Raw genomic sequence first — 18290 nt, forward strand, 5'->3', positions numbered from 1 at the left:
ATGTCTCCAAGTAATGTAGGCACTGGATTGCGAGTCAGAAATATGTTGATGGCGTGTACGTCTATGAACTGGTCTGGATTGGGGAACAGTACTAAGCCATAAATCAATAGGGCTAAGATCTCCTCAAAAGCATCATAACTCATAGCCTTCAGGAATACTTGAGCTTTCTCCATCAATACCTTAGCAAGAATACCCTTAACTCCACTCCTTGTTTCTAGGACAATGTCTGATTTCTTTAAATGTAAGGCTGCAGCAATGACTTCAGGTTTAGGCTCTTTTTCCAAGCCTGTGAAGGGTTTCTGATCAAGAATAGGTATACCCAGAAGCTTGGAGAACTCTTCCATCGTAGGAACCAGCTGATAGTCGGGAAATGTGAAGCAATGATGTTTAGGGTCAAAGAACTGAAACAGGACACTTATCATGTCTTCATTGAACCCTGAAGTGACTAGATCCAGTAGGTGACCATGCCTCTTGATGAACTGGGAGTTTTCAGAAACTTGAGAGACCAATTCCTTAAGCTTAGGAGGTATTCCTACAAAGTTGATCCGGATAGTATTCCTACGAGAAGAAGCCATGACCTGCAACAAAGATAAATCCTTTGGTCCTTGAAATGGTTAGTGAAAATGCTATGCTTATGATGCATGATGATGCTATGATGTTATGCTCAATCACAAACATGTGGCACACACAAACAAGTCACACAATAGCCCTAGGTTTGAAGGCTTGCATGAGGTTTAAAGGTAAGTACCCTCCCCTGAAGTTTAGTTGATTCATCCTGTCCTACAAAAGTAACCAGGTTCTAAGGGATCTCAAAATCATTGATCCTTCACAAGGATGGTTGTTCAGTAGGCAACTTACTTGCCAACCAAAACCCTCCAAGTTTAGGATCTCAATGAGTGTAGTATCGAGTATCAACCAACTTCAGTCTTCACCAAAGCCGGTTATCTCACTACTTTCTAATGGCCAAGATGGGATGACTAGGGTTCTAAAAGTCAGTTAGTGTATTGACAACATATGGCAGCCTCATATTATCCTCAACTTGCTTAAGGAACATAAGCACCAACCAAGAAGTCACACTAACTATGGCCACCAGATCAACCATATCGATATACGTCGTACAGTTTCCTTGGTCTATTGCCATTTACCTAAGGTACACTAGATCCGGGTTAGGATCTTTCACACATAAGAGCACCCAACAGATAAGTATAAAGCAAACAAGGCAAACAATTTTAAAGTGATCTAATTCCTAAGGGTACCCCTCTTTTATTAAATCCCCAGTGGAGTCGCCAGTTCTGTAACACGGTGGAAGAACTGACTTTAGTTAAATGTTGCGGATAGCAAGAGTCGCCACCGACTTTTATTTTATCCAAAAGGAAAGGACATAAAAGAACAGGAAAGACCTTAAAAAGATTTTGAGTTCGGGGGGTAGGTTATACAAAGGGAAGGTATTAGCACCCTTTATATCCATGGTTATCCATGGGCTCTTAGTTACTTAGCTCACTTTGTTTGTTTGCAAGAGTGTAGTGTGTGATTAGAAAAATTTCTTTAAGTACTTTGTAATGACCCTCGTATGGGTGTATACAAAGCCTAGTTTAGAAATTGTGAGGTGTAAAAGTAATTTTGAAAAGTGTGAGCAAGTAACTATGAGATACCTACCCTAGATTAAGTCTTTCGTGTTCTCGTATATTCTTTCAATGGTAAGACTGTCCCTATTATTAAGGAATAGGTAGTCATTACCTTGGATGTGTTTAAGGGACGGGCGTAGGGTCATCGTATGGTCAATGAAGGCAACATAAGGGGTGTCTTTAGCAACTCGTAGGGACTATCATCATATTTACCGAAGGGACAAGATCATTATATCGTAGGCAACCTCGTAGGGACTTGATCTTTTAAGTTTATAGGGACTTGATGATTTTTCTGTTTGAAGGGACTTTGCTTAAGACACCCCTATTTTCGAGGGACTTGACCATTTAAAGAAGGCAACCAAGAGGAATACCCTAGGAAGTACAGATGGCGATCAAAGATCGACTTACGTGTGTGAGTGTTATTTTTCAGATATTTGTCTTGAATTTAATTTTCTAAGTTCAATTATTTACAGTTAGTTTTTTTGCACTCCCTAAATTACTAACCACACAATAAATATTTACAAAAATAAAGGCAAGAAAAATAAATTCCTAAACTATTACATGGCTATGGGACAGATACATAATAATCAGGCGAGAAAGAATAAATTTACAACCTATACATTTGTTCCTAATATTATAAATAAAACAAAATTAAAATAAGGAAAATAATGAAGCAAAAATAGAATAGATAAAAGCAAATAATAATAAAATAATAAATAAACAATGGTAATAAAGCAATAATAAAATAATAATAATAATAAAGTGATAATAAAAAGGTTAGAATTTTAAAAGAAATTATTTTAGGTTAAACAAGTTAGATTTTTTTAGAAGTTATTAGAAAAATATGAGTTTAAAATAAATTAGTAATAATAAAAGAATTTAAAATACATTAATGTATAAATTATAAAATAAAAGAGTTATATGAAAAAATATTAAGTTAGTTATTTACAAAATAAATAAAGATTATAGAAAATATCAAATTATTAGATTAATAGGTTTATTATTATTATTCAATTAGAAAAATGGTCAATTAGATTTTATTTACAAAATATATAAGGATTTATTATTATAAGTAAGTAATAAAAAAAAGTTATTAAAATAGTTAGTATTTATTATTTATTTACAAAAAAAATATAAAGGTTATAGAAAATATTAAATAATTAATTTAGTAGGATTTTACGCCCTACATTACTAAACCACGCAGTTAATATAGGATCAATGGCAGGAATTTAAATGGCAGAAAAATAAAATGGCAGAAAATCAATGGCAGAAAATAAAACCCTAATTATTACAACGCTTTGGTGCAGTTACATAATAAAGATGGCGAAAAGTAAAACTGGAAATATTACAAGTTAAAACTTAAAATATTACAAGGGCGAAGCAGTTACTGTGTATGAATAACATAAATATGAGCGAAAATAGGAAATAATAATAAGGTTTGTTAAGGTTTAAGAAAAGGTTTATGGTTTAGAGGAAACAACACGGTTAAAGTTTTAGGTTTGGAATTTAGAGTTTGTGGCGAAATTGTCAGGGTTTAGGAAAAATCAGGGTAGTTAGTTATGAAAAAAAATGTGCAGATCTAAATATATGTATATAAAAAAAATATGAATTAAAAAAAACAACGGCGTTGCTAGCGCAAAATTGCGATCATCGCAACTGGATCGGATAACACAAATGTCACGCCTCATACACGTATATGTGAAAACGGCGTATTGACACGATCCGATCCGAAAACATAATCAAATTATAACATAAAATAGAAATATATATATATTTAACACACTAGTTACATATTATAAATTTTATATTATATGATCCATATGCATTTTTATTAACAACAAAATTATTATTATATTATATTATATATTATGAGACATGTAAAACTTATATAAAAACAAACACATCAAATACATAATACAATGAACCAAATTATTATACATGTTATACTTATGTGCATAAAAAAGCAAAACAGTGATATCCTGATATATTTAACCAAACCGCATGTATCTGGAATACATAACACAGTCACACATATGAACATGTATTTGAAACACAATAACAAATATATCAACAAAATAGATAAAGTATATATCATATATAAACTATTACCAAACTGTGTGTACGATAGTATAGATCAGCCACTCTCAGTTTCTCTTTTTTGTTATGTCTTTTTGCCCTCTCTCTATCAGTCATGCTAGTAAATATATATAGGAACAAATTAGGTTAATGATAATGGGCCTAAGTTTATTTTGAAACCCAATATTAAATTAAAAACTGAATAAAGTTAAATAATTAAAATAGTTAAAATAAAAACAAAAACTAATTAACCTATTTATTTATTCTAGACCCAATATAAAAATAAATAGACTCAAAAAAAATAAAAGTCGGGCACCAAAATGCTCGAAAAAATAAAATGAACACGTCAAAATAATCAGCGCGGAATAAATGACTCGGAAAAATACAGCGTTTGGTCGGATTTTGAAATAAAAATTATGACCGTTTAAACTGCTCAGACTGATCAACATATGACCAAAAATAGTCGTAAAAATATTTTTAGCATGTCAAATTAAACCACGTGAACCGCAGATTAATGTTACCGACATTTGCAAACTTAAACTTGACATTTTTTCGTTGACTAATTTTAGGCACAATTAAAAAGTTAATTTGACCAGTCTGTTTGTAAATTCCGAGAAATTATTCCGGCTAATATTAAGACAGAAAAAAAAATGTTATGCTATGAAGATGATGCAAATGAATGTGAAACAAAAAATTGGTTAGAGTTAAAAATAGAGGGCAAATTTTGGGGTGCAACAGACATGCACAAAGGGAAGCAACTATGTATTCGGCTTCGCACGATGATAATGCCATTACTGGCTCTTTTCTCAAACTCCAAGCAACTGGTGCACCACCTAGTATAAACACATAGCCAGTTGTGGATTTTTGATCCTCAGCATCACTACACCGACTTGAGTCGGTGTATCCCACTAATTTGCATTCTTTTCCTTCATCAGCTGCAGGAAACAAAATTCCATAGTCGAGATCTCCTTTCAGATAGCTTAGTATCCTCTTCGCGCTGCTAGATGTGATAGCTTTGGCTTCTGCATGAATCTACTCACCATACCTACACTGTATGCCAAGTCAGGCCTTGTGTGGCAAAGGTATCAAAGTGACCCAATAAGTCTTCTATATTGGGTTGGGTCGACATCATCTTCATCTGAATCTTTCGACAATTGTAATATGGGCTCAGCTAGAATCGAAGTTAGGTTGCAATCTTGCATCTCAAATATCTTGAGTATCTCGCCTGCATACCTTCTATTATGCATCATTAAACCTCTACCACTCTTGTAGAATTCTATGCCAAGGAAGTATGAAATGTCACCAGATCTGACATTTCAAATTCCTTGTTGAGATCACCTTTGAAGTCTTCGATCTCCTTCTTGCAGTTATTTGTTATCAACAGGTCATCAACATAGAGATATAGTATAAGCAATTCACTCTTGATTCTTCTTACATATACTCCATGTTCATTTGTACACTTCACAAATTCCCTCTCCCTTAAAAATCCATATATCTTCTTATTCCAAGCTCTTAGAGCTTGTTTAAGTTCGTACAGGGCTTTATGCAGCATGTACACCTTTCTTTCTTCACCTTGTTTCACAAACCCAGATGGTTGTGCAACATAAACTTCTTCTTCTAAGGAGCCATTCAGGAATGCACATTTCACATCCATTTTCCAGTTGTTCACGTTTGCTAGACCAACAACCAACCTGATAGTTTCGGTCCTAGCAACAGGTGAAAAAACTTTATTGAAGTCGATTCCTTCTTTCTGAAGAAATCCTTTCACCACAAGTCCCGCCTCGTGTCAAGTTACTTCTCCTTTGGGATTAAACTTCACCTTGTATATCCACTTCACATCAATTGCCTTCTTGTCTTGGGGCAATTCGACAAGTGACCAAGTGTTGTTGACTTCGATTGACTTCAGTTCTTTGTTCATTGCTTTCACCCACTTCAAATCTTTCAATGCCGCAACTACATTGACTGGTTTGACATCTGCGTAGAAAGCATAATGTACCAGCTCACCTTCTTCATTGACCACATCATCTGATGTAATTACACATTCTTGCAACCTTGCAGGCATATGTATTGTTCTTTGAGGTCTGCTTGGGCCTGCTTCACCTCTGACTTCTTGTCGAACTTCTCTTTCGACTTCACTAGCTGGTTCATCACATAAGATTCTCACTGAATCTTTCTTAACATTCTCAGTCCAATCCCATTCTTTAAGCTCATAAATGATCACGTCCCTGTTGATCACCATTTGCTTGTTCACTGGGTCAAACATCTTGTATCCTCCAATCGAATGATATCCTATCAGGATCATCTGACTCGACTTGTCATCAAGTTTTCTTCTCAACTGATCTGGAATATGTCTATGTGTTATAGATCCAAACACCTTTAGATGACTCAAGCTAGGCTTGACTCCAGACAAACATTCTTCTGGCATGATTCCTTCTAGCTTCTTCGTCGGGCATTTGTTCAGGATATATGTCAGAGTCGATACAACTTCTTGTTGGTGTAAGCCCTAGAGGCCAATACTTTTGGTACTTGTATCGAATTATTTATTAATAATAAAAGGATTTCTCCTTATTATGTTTGTTTAATAAAGTCCCTAGAATAGCTAGTCTGTTTAATATATCAAGTGTGACTTAATCATGAGATCCCATTAAACATAAGGACATTATTCTTAAAGTATCCGTAGTCGAGCTTTGTTGTAAAGTGGGATAACATTAAAGCATTAAGACTATTATGTATACAGACTGATGATCATATCTCATGGATCATGGATAAGGAGTTATCAAGTCTTAAACATAAGTATGAATATTAAGAGTAATATTTATACTGGATTGACCCGCTATGAGAATACTATATAGAATGTTATGCAAAGTGTCATAAGTTATTCTCATGGTGATAGTGGTGTATACCACCCTTCGACCTGAAACCACTTTGGACCCTAGATGTAGAGTCGAGTGCCTTATTGCTGATCAAACGTTGTACATAATTGGATGACCATAAAGACAGTTGATGGGTACTCCACGAAGCATGTTGAGGGACATGAGTGACCTAGATGGAATTTGTTCATCCCACGTAACAGGATAAATGTCTAAGGGCCCAATATTGAACTGGACAAGGATAACACGATCTATGCCTTGTGTTCAATATAGACATAAGGGCAAAATGGTAATTGTATATATAAGTATTATCACAAAAGGATTTGTCAGATCACATGACATTTTCGTGTCTTGGGTAGCAGTGATGTGTTGCTAGATACCGCTCACTGTTTATTATGTTAAATACGTAATTTAATATAATTACCAATATCGCGAGAACCTACAGGGTCACACACAAAAGGAAGGATTGATGAGAGATAAAGTAAATAAGGAACACCGTAAGGTACGGTGCACTTAAGTAAATTGTAGAGCATCGTAAGATACGGTGCACTTAAGTAGAATACGAGATATGGTAAGGTACCACGTGCGTAAGTGATTTTGGTATATCATAAGATATGGGCTACATACACTTAGGTGGACTTTTTAGCTTATAGCCCACACAAGTGGTTCTATAAATAGAACCCTTATGTAGAAGCATTTGTTCAGTTGAAATTATGTTTCTCTCTCTCTCTCTCTCTCTCTCTCATACACACACACACACACACACTCACACACACTCACGCGCGCGCACACACACACACACACACACACAAAGCCTTCATTCGTAGCAGCTAGCGCTGAGATTGAAGGAATCCATTCATGTGGATTGAGTAGAGGTGTTGTCACCATTCAATGTTCGTGATCACTCCTTAGATCTGCATCAAATGTTTCAACCGCCACAAGAGGTAACGATTCTATCACTGATCATGCCCATTCATAAGGATCACAAAAGGAGAAAATTTTAATTTTCGCTGCGTTTTGGATCGCTATTCTCCTTCAATGGTATCAGAGCCACTTACGAAACCATGCATCTGATAGCTGTTTATTTTCTGTATTTTCTGTATTAATACGATTATAAGACATAATGAATCAAAGAATAAACGAGTTATTAAATTTGGCATCATGTGTGTACGATTTGGATGTTGATGTTGACTATGCTTCGAAATCCGACGTTAGTATGGTGGAGCAGCGATACACCGATCGTCCATAGGTTACACAATTGAGATCGATCAAGTTATATATATGATATAAGTAATTCTGATGCAATATACGATATATATGATATATTATTTTTGTTTCGTTCATTCAAACACTTAATGGTTGTTTTCCTTTGAGCGATCAATGGTCATTTGCTTCTTGATCCGACATTAGTATGGTGAAGTAATGACGTGTTGATCAATCATACTGAATTAAAAATCGAGGTGTGTTTGACGGTATGAAATTGGTGCATTAGGGTTCATGACGGTACAAGGGTTGTGCTATCAAAGAGTTGTGCGATTAGGATTGTGACTGCGCAAGAGTTGTGCTTTAAAGTATCAAGTGTTGATGCGAAAAACGACGTCGATTTCAAATAAATTGTTCATTAAAATTTTGCATCGGGGCGCTGCCCCTACAACCCTGCAGGGGGCTCAGCCCCTTGACCACCGTCCGCTGTCCGGGCAGCGGAACCCCCGGCTAACTCTGCGTAGTGTGATCGGTCGCCGAAATTTTATTTGGTTTATTTAATTAGCAGAATTTAAATTAATAATAATAATGTGTTTATTATTATTGTCTTGTGGTGATCGGTTATGGCCTTAGTTTTCCTTTATTATGTTTTGGGATTTTAAAATACGACCTGCGTGTCGTGCCTTTCTTTTAATCTCTTAATGTAACTTCTTTTCTCATCTCACTCCCTCGTATGTAAAACGAGTTTCTTTTATGTAATGTAATGTTATGAAGAAAGAGAAGAATACAATATCAAAGGAGGACAACCTTGAAGATCTTGCTTGGAGAAGCTTAGATCGTTATTAGGTTAGCTTAGGTTCTCTCATTGGCTTGGGAGAACAATTGTGCTAGGGGCCATAACTATTTCATTTTATATGTATGTTGATGCATGTGAATGCATGTTGATGCATGTGAGAGAATATTTATATGATAAATAAGCCGGTGAGATCAGAATAATTGCAAATTCCCTCAAATTAAATATTAAGTTTATGCTTTCCAAGTTTTAGCACTCATCAAGACTAGTATCGAATAATGTAGGTTTCGCCTATGCGAGGTGCATATTCTATATTAGCAAGGTGCGATGGGATAATTTTAATATCCAATTGCTAAAACAATGGGTCAAACTTAACTAAACAAATTATAATAAGATTATATATGTTTAGAAGTAAGAGTTGGAAATAATCCATGTGATGGATTGGAATAAGGAGTTATTCACCCAACTAAAATATTTGAGAGTTGTATTAGATACAATTGGAAAGAGTTCTTACATAAATAACCTAGTTTTGTGTAATCCGCCTACACGGACTTACAACAAAGTGAAATGTGGATCTCGACCCACTAGAAAATCTTCCAACGGGATTTTCCGAATCAAATGGTGAGGGTCATTTGTTTTGAGTTAAATAGTGGGAGCATATTTAATTAAAGGCCTAATTAAATATGTTATTGATACTTATATTTTCATTATTTTCATGTAGATTACCATGACAACAAACACCTCTAACAACATTTTGCGATCAATCCTTGATAAGGAAAAATTATCTGGGACAAATTTTCTGGATTGACACCGAAATTTGAGGATTGTCCTCAAACATGATAGAAAGCTGTATGTCTTGGAGAAACCTGTTTCTGAAGAGGAACCTCCTAGTTCTACACCTAAGGCGGAAAGAGATGCTTATAAGAAGCATGTCCATGATGCCAATGAAATTGCTTGCCTCATGCTAGCTACCATGAACTCAGAGTTGCAAAAGCAACATGAGAACATGGCAGCGTTCGATATGATCGAACACCTGAAGATGCTCTATCAAGAGCAGGCAAGGCATGAAAGGTTTGAAGTTTCAAAAGCCCTTTTTCAAGGAAAGTTAGCTGAGGGAGCCCTTGTAGGTCCCCATGTGCTCAAGATAATTGGGTATGTGGCGAACCTTGAGAGGTTAGGCTTTCCCCTCGGAAAGGAACTTGCGACTGATTTGATCTTGCAATTCTTTCCAGATAGATTCAGTCATTTTGTCCTTAATTTCAATATGAATGATATGGATAAATCTCTTCCTAAACTGCTAGCCATGTTAAGAACTGCTGAGCAGAATCTGAAGTCAAAAGGGAAGTCCATTCTGATGATGGGAAATGGAAAGAGACAAAACAAAAGACCCACTAAGCAGGGTGATAAAGGGAAAGGCAAGGAAGTTGCCAAACCCAAACCCACTGCTCCTGCTTTGGAGCCTATTGGAGGCATAGCAAAGCAAAACACCTGCTTCCATTGTGGTAAGACCGGACATTGGAAGAGAAACTTCCCAAAGTACCTGGAAGATAAAAAGAGTGGAGTAGAGACTTCAACTTCAGGTATTTTTGTTATTGAAATTAATTTATCTACTTCTGCATCATGGGTATTAGATACTGGATTCGGTTCTCACATTTGTACCAATGTGCAGAGGCTAAAAAGGAGTAGAGATTTGGCAAAAGGTGAAGTTGACCTACGAGTTGGCAATGAAGCAAAGGTTGCTGCTTTAGCCGTAGGAACTTATGTATTGACTTTACCTAGTGGTTTAATAATTCAGTTAGAGAACTGTTATTATGTACCTGCAATTAGCAGGAATATCATTTCCGTTTCTTGTTTAGACAAGTTTGGTTTTTCATTTAAAATAAAGAACAATTGTTGCTCCATTTATTTGAATGATATATTCTATGCTACTGCACAAATGAACAATGGATTATATGTCCTTGATCTTGAAATGCCTATTTATAACATTAATACTAAAATGATGAAACCTAATGAGTTAAATCCAACTTACCTTTGACATTGTCGATTAGGCCACATAAATGAGAAACACATTTCCAAACTCCATAAAGATGGACTCTTGGACTCTTTTGATTATGAATCATATGAGACATGCAGATCTTGTTTAATTGGAAAGATGACAAAGTCTCAATTCATAGGAAAAGTTGAAAGAGCTAATGATCTTTTGGACCTCATACATACTGATGTATGTGGACCATTAAACATACCAGCTAGAAGAGGTTTTTAGTACTTCATCACATTTACTGATGATTTCCGTAGATATGGTTATGTGTATTTAATGAAACACAAATCAGAGTCCTTCAAAAAGTTCAAGGAATTAAAGAATGAAGTACAAAACCAAATAGGTAAGAATATTAAAACTCTTCGATCAGATCGAGGTGATGAGTATTTAAGCCTAGAGTTTGATGACCATCTGAAAGAGTGTGGGATCTTATCCCAACTTACTCCTCCTGGAACACCCCAATGGAACGGTGTATTTGAGAGAAGAAATTGAACCTTGTTAGACATGGTCCGATCCATGATGAATCACGCCGATCTTCCAAACTCCTTTTTGGGACATGCACTATTGACAACAGCTTACACACTTAACTGTGTTCCATCCAAAAAGGTTGAGAAGACACCATATGAGATATGGAGTGGTAAGAAACCACATATGTCTTACATGAAGATTTGGGGTTGCGAAGTTTTTGTGAAACGACAAATTTCAACTAAGCTTGAGCCCAAATCTGACAAATGCTTATTTGTGGGATATCCTAAAGAAACAAGAGGGTATTACTTCTACAATCCTTCTGAGGGCAAAGTGTTTGTTGCTCGAACTGGAGTTTTCCTAGAAAAGGATTTTATTTCCAAAGGAATTAGTGGGAGGAAAGTAGAGCTGGAAGAAATTCAAGAATCACAAAGCATTGATAAACCTATGGAAGAATTAGAGCAGGAAACACAAGTAGTTGTGGAAGAGCAACCTGCTCAAGTAGAACAAGACCAACGTAGGTTGAGCAGGATACGTCACCTACCTGAGAGATATGGATATCTCATAATTAATCAGGTGATGTATTATCATGGATCAAGATGATCATGTGACCTACCAAGAGGCCATAACTGGTCCCGAGTCTGAGAAGTGGCTAGAAGCCATGAAATCTGAAATGGATTCCATGTACACAAACTAGGTTTGGACCTTGGTAGAGCCTCCTGTAGGAGTTAACCCTATAGGATGCAAGTGGGTCTTTAAAAAGAAGACCGACATGGATGGTAAGGTACATACCTATAAGGCAAGACTGGTTGCAAAAGGATATAAACAAATTCATGGGGTTGACTATGATGAAACCTTTTCTCCAGTTGCAATGCTTAAATCTGTTTGGATTTTACTTGCTATTGTTGCATATCATGATTATGAAATATGGCAGATGGATGTCAAAACTGCTTTCCTTAATGAGAATCTTCTTGAGGATGTGTACATGGCACAACCTGAAGGATTTGGCATACCAGAAGAAGCTGGAATCTTTGTTTTGATGAAACAATAAAACAATATGGATTCATCAAGAATGAAGATGAGCCTTGTGTCTACAAGAAGGTTAGTGGGAGCATGATCCTCTTCCTGATATTATATGTAGATGACATATTACCCATTGGAAATGATGTCCCTACCCTGAAACGAGTAAAGCCTTGGTTAGGGAAATGCTTTTCTATGAAGGACCTAGGTGAAGCAGCCTATATATTAGAAATCAATATCTATAGAGATAGATCACAAAAACTTCTTGGCCTAAGTCAGAGTACATACATAGACAAAGTGCTGAGACGCTTTAATATGCATGATTCCAAGAAAGGATTCACACCTATGCAACATGGCATGTGTCTATCAAAAACACAATCCCCTTCAACTAAGGAAGAAAAGGATCACATGAATAAGATTCCATATGCATCTGCAATAGGATCTATCATGTATGCCATGTTATGTACTCGACCAGATGTCTCATATGCTTTAAGTGGAACGAGTAGGTACCAATTTGATCCCGGTGATGCTCATTGGGTAGCTGTCAAGAATATCCTTAAGTATTTAAGAAGGACTAAGGACTCATTCTTGATATATGGAGGTCAGGAAGAGCTTGCTGTAATTGGATACACCGATGCTAACTTCCAAAAAGATAAGGATGACTTTAGATCACAATCTGGTTATGTGTTTTGCTTAAACGGTGGCACTGTGAGCTGGAAAAGTTCAAAGCAAGATACAGTTATTGATTCTACAACCGAGGTCGAGTATTTACTGCCTCAAGTGCAACAAAGGAAGCTATTTGGATCAAAAAGTTCATTAGTGAACTTGGCATAGTTCCTAGCATTATGGATCCCATTGGTCTTTATTGTGATAACAATGGTGCTATCGCACAAGCTAAGGATCCTAGATCTCACCAACGATCCAAACACATACTTAGGCGTTATCACCTCATTCGAGAGATAATAGATATATGAGATGTGAAAATATGCAGAGTACCTACACTTGACAATATTTCTGACCCACTAACAAAGCCTCTTGAGCAGCAGAAGCATGATGACCATACTAGATCTATGGGCATTAGGGGAATGCCTGATTGGGTCAAGTGCTAGTGGGAGATTGTTGGTGTAAGCCCTAGAGGCCAATACTTTTGGTACTTGTATCGAATTATTTATTAATAATAAAATGGTTTTTATTTATTATATTTGTTTAATAAAGTCCCTAGAATAGCTAGTCCGTTTAATGTATCAAGTGTAACTTAATAATTAGATCCCATTAAACATAAGGACACTATTCTTAAAGTATCCGTAGTCGAGCTTTGTTATAAAATGGGATAACATTAAAGCATTAAGACTATTATGTATATAGACTAATGATCACACCTCATGGATCATGGATAAGAAGTTATCAAGTATTAAACATGGGTATGAATATTAAGAGTAATATTTATACTTGATTGACCCACTATGATAATACTATATAGAATGTTATGCAAAGTGTCATAAGTTATTCTCATGGTGATAATGGTGTATACCACCCTTCGACCTGAAACCACTATGTACCCTAGATGTAGAGTCGAGTTCCTTATTGCTGATCAAACATTATCCGTAACTGGATGTCCATAAAGATAGTTGATGGATACTCCATGAAGCATGCTAAGGGACATGAGTGACCTAGATGGAACTTGTCCATCCTGCGTAACATGATAAATGTCTAAGGGCCTAATATTGAACTGGACAAGGATGACACAGTCTATGCCTTGTGTTCAATATAGACATAAGGGGAAAATGGTAATTGTACACATTAGTACTATCACAAAAGGATTTGTCAGATCACATGACATTTTCGTGTCTTGGGTAGCAATGAGATGTTGCTAGATACCGCTCACTGTTTATTATGTTAAATACGTAATTTAATATAATTACCAATGTCGCGAGAACCTACAGGGTCACACACAAAAGGACGGATTAATGAGAGATATAGTAAATAAGGAACACTGTAAGGTACGGTGCATTTAAGTGAATTGTAGAACATCGTAAGGTACGGTGCACTTAAGTAGAATATGAAATATGGTAAGGTACCACGTGCTTAAGTGATTTTGGTATATCATAAGATATGAGCTACATACACTTAAGTGGTCATTTTAGCTTACAGCCGACACAAGTGGTTCTATAAATAGAACCCTTGTGCAGAAGCATTTGTGTCGCAGCCTAAAAAATATAGTATGCGAAAAAATAACCAGCGAAAAAAGCATATAACAGAAGAGTCGCCACCGTGCGTTATTTATCCCAAAGGAGGGAAAGGAAACGCTCGAAGTAAACCTGGAAAAAGGAAAGGAAAAGACAAGGTCTCGCAACCAAATCTTGGGTTCGGAAGTCAATTATGCGAAGGGAAGGTATTAGCACCCCTACGCATCCGTAGTACTCTACGGGATCCACTCTTGTTGTTCTTGTCTAAAGGGTGTGGGTTTATCTAATGTACTATTTACTAAAAGAGGGGTCAAAAGAAAATGACTCGCACGGATGTCGCATCCACTGCATACGTATCTCATCTGACTATGAGAATCAGAGTCTTCGTAGCTCGGCTGAACTATGGGTTTGTTTTGTGTTTTTTAGATGAACGACGTTACTACGCAATCTACCGGATGCTCGACCTTTGGAGACTTACTCGCCTGTAGTAGAAGGAGTTAACGTGTTCTTAGGAGAAGAAAAATCAATGAGTTTGTTTGTGTTTTAGGAATGCTCATGCAAAAAAAGAAGTCCTAGACGAAGGAACCGTGCTACCTTAATTGACATGCAAACGAGAGACTATACGAAGCCTAGCAATCCTATGGGGAGACTATCACACCATACAAAACAAACATGCATAAAGTAAACACGCCAACAAGGGGGGCTCAAACATACATGGGTAGGGCTTTAGTCAAGAGGGGTCATATCAACCTCGACAAACAAGCCATGGAAAAGGTAATCAAATGGGCTCTTAACCACTGACATTGAACGTCAGGGTGAGCAGATCAAAAGGGTAATGAGGATAAGATCTCATAGCTCTTAACCCTGAACAGGGTGAGCTCATGACAAATCGTGGGGGTTCAGAAAGAGGGAACCCTCTCCACTGACTGACCGGACAAAAGATCTTGGGCTTTTGCTCTGAAGCATCGACACGTAGTGTGAGCTTAAAGAACGACACACTGAATAACGGGGGATTGACTACTAATCCCTTTTATCCGTCAATTGCCTCTTTATGGAGGTCTTTAGCACTGGTGCCTCTTCTTGGAGGTCTTTAGGCACAAAAGTAAACACACAAAAACATTGCCTCCTATCGAGGTCTTCCGGCTAAGAAAGTAGTAAAATGCTGAAAAGATGTAAAAGGGGTCAAGAGATCTACCACACGGATAAAGATCCGAAGTAACAACAACTAAAGAAATAAGAAACCCAGAGATTTCTCAAGCTAGCACCATCAAAGAAAGCAAGTCAGTAAAGCAATCAGAATAAATCTCCAAATGGTATCCCACAAATAAAGTGGAATACCAAGCAAGCTATCTCTTCAAGAGTCATGTCAGCCCTCACAAAAACTCAACAAACAAGTTAGAATAACAGGATGGGGTGCAATCAAGAGTTGCACCAAATCAAAATGTAACCACATGAATCGTGCCATTAAAGTTCAAAAAAAAAGCTCACAAAAAGCAACCAAGGATAGGAGGCCTAAACCTCTTGTCAAACAAATGCATCAAAAGGATATCAAAACTCAAAGTCAGGGGGCAAAGATCCACACGTCAAAACATGACATACATACTAAAACATGTGCCCGGGTGCAATAGAAAGCATGTCGTAACAAACACAAAACAGATTGGAGAGCAAACGGAAAAAGCAGCTACTGTCGCGATCGCTACTGCTTCGCTTAGCGAAGGCTTCGCTACAAGTTTGCTTAGCGAGGTGCTAGCGAATGTCTGCGGGTTCTGGGTTCTTCTTTGATAAAAATGCGATTTTAGAAACCCCAAACCCTATGGTGCTCATTTCAGAAACTGAGTGATCAAACATTCAAAGTATTGTTACACATTCTTGCATATCTAAACCCACATGCAAAACCTAACGATACCCACTCTTCCAAATTCAACCAAAATACCTCATACATTCAGAAATTTCAAATTGAAAGCATAAAGTAATGGAAATGGGGAAACCTGGTTGGAGAGATCGAATGAAATTGAATTGCACCCTTGGGTTTGCAAAGCAATGTTAGGGTTTATATGAGATGGAATTGATAGAGGCGATTCAGAGCGAAAAGTCTCAGAGTCCGAGTGAATTTTTCTCTTCAGTGTCTGGAGGCTGCTGCAGATTAGTTAGTTTACTCTCTAGGGTTTTGTTTCAATGAAATTTAGAATTTATACTCTGATTTTCGTGGCTTGGTGGGCTCAGAATGAAGGCAACTCAAGCCCAAAAAATTTCTGTTATATTTTTTTATTTTCAAAACGTGTGGGCTTCGCCTAGCGAGCATGACAGTTCAGACTCTGGTGGCTTTTCTTGGGGCTCACTAGGCGAACCATTCTGCTCGCCTAACGAGCATGATAGTTCAAGTCATCTTTCCAAATTCGTAACCTGTGCGCTGGACCTTTGTTCCTTCAAGAGTAATATGTCGAATGATGAATAGGTCTCATTTGAACATGTTGGAAGTAACTCAAGTTATTCCCTAGCCATTTGACCTTCAGTTGACCAACAGTTGACTTTCAATTTTACAGTTGAATTTTGAACTGTACTGAGCCTGTTAAGCTTGATCTTTTGAAGAAAACCTCTTAAAATGAAACCAATTGACTTGGATGATATCCAAGCTTCTTGGAATATAAACTCTGGGAGCTAATTCTGATTGACATGATGAAGTGCAATATGGAATGTTAAATGACCTAAAATGAATGCATGAATGAGGAGGGCAAATTTGAGGTGTTACAGCTGCCCCTATTCAATCAACTGTGAACCTGAACGGATGAAACCAGCGACTATCAGACTTTCAAGGTAAATAGGGATTGAATACCAAAAGAACCGGAGAATTTGCACTCTGTAGGTGACGAAGCGAGGAAAACGAGGCCATTTACCGATGACGGCTTCAAAACAAAATTGATATTTACCGATATCAAGAAGGCGAGGCCATTTACCGATGGCGGCTTCGAAACAGATTCGATATTTACCGATATCAAAGAAAGCGGGGCCATTTACCGATGGCGGCTTCAAAACAAAATTGATATTTACCGATATCAAGAAGGCGAGGCCATTTACCGATGGCGGCTTCGAAACAGATTCGATATTTACCGATATCAAAGAAAGCGGGGCCATTTACCGATGGAGGCTTCAAAACAAAATTGATATTTACCGATATCAAGAAGGCGAGGCCATTTACCGATGGCGGCTTCACTGGGGAGGAAAAAGATGTTTACAAGTGAAACAAGACCAGACATTTACCGATGACTGGGAAGGAACTCGATGTTTACCGACATCGAGCCCTGATGCTTAAAAGTGAAACAAGACCAGACATTTACCGATGACTGGGAAGGAACTCGATGTTTACCGACATCGAACACTGATGCTTAAAAGTGAAACAAGACCAGACATTTACCGATGACTGGGAAGGAACTCGATGTTTACCGACATCGAACAGTGATGTTTACCGACACCAAAGAAAGAAATACACTTATGAAACGAAACCATTTACCGATGGCGAAAATGAAACACTCAATATTTACGGATAGCGAATCTGCTGGGGGAATCTTAAACGACAAAACCATTTACCGATGGTTAACAAGCGGCTGATGTTTACCGACATCGAACAATGATGTTTACCGACACCAAAGAAAGGAAAGGACACACATGGGTGTTGACATAACGATTTTTGTAGACACCATGAGAGACATGCCATTTACTGATGGCCAATAATTGGAATTCGACGTTTACTGACATCGAAAGATGATGTTTGTCGACATCAAAGAAAAGCACAGACATTTACGGGGATCAACACGACACTTACCGGTATCGCAAGAATGATATTTACATATGTCAAAATAAGGCAGACACTTGTCGGGGACTAAATCGGAAGGGAATCAAGCTTTCCTTTCACGGACTGGTGAGAAAATAAATCTCACTGGGATTATCGATTCTGAATGTTGCCAAGAGCAACTGCTGCAAATGTGCTACATTGATGTTGAAAAATGATCCGTTTCT

The sequence above is a fragment of the Lathyrus oleraceus genome, chromosome 5 (genome assembly GCF_024323335.1).
Source record: "Lathyrus oleraceus cultivar Zhongwan6 chromosome 5, CAAS_Psat_ZW6_1.0, whole genome shotgun sequence".
Classification (NCBI taxonomy): Eukaryota; Viridiplantae; Streptophyta; class Magnoliopsida; order Fabales; family Fabaceae; genus Lathyrus; species Lathyrus oleraceus.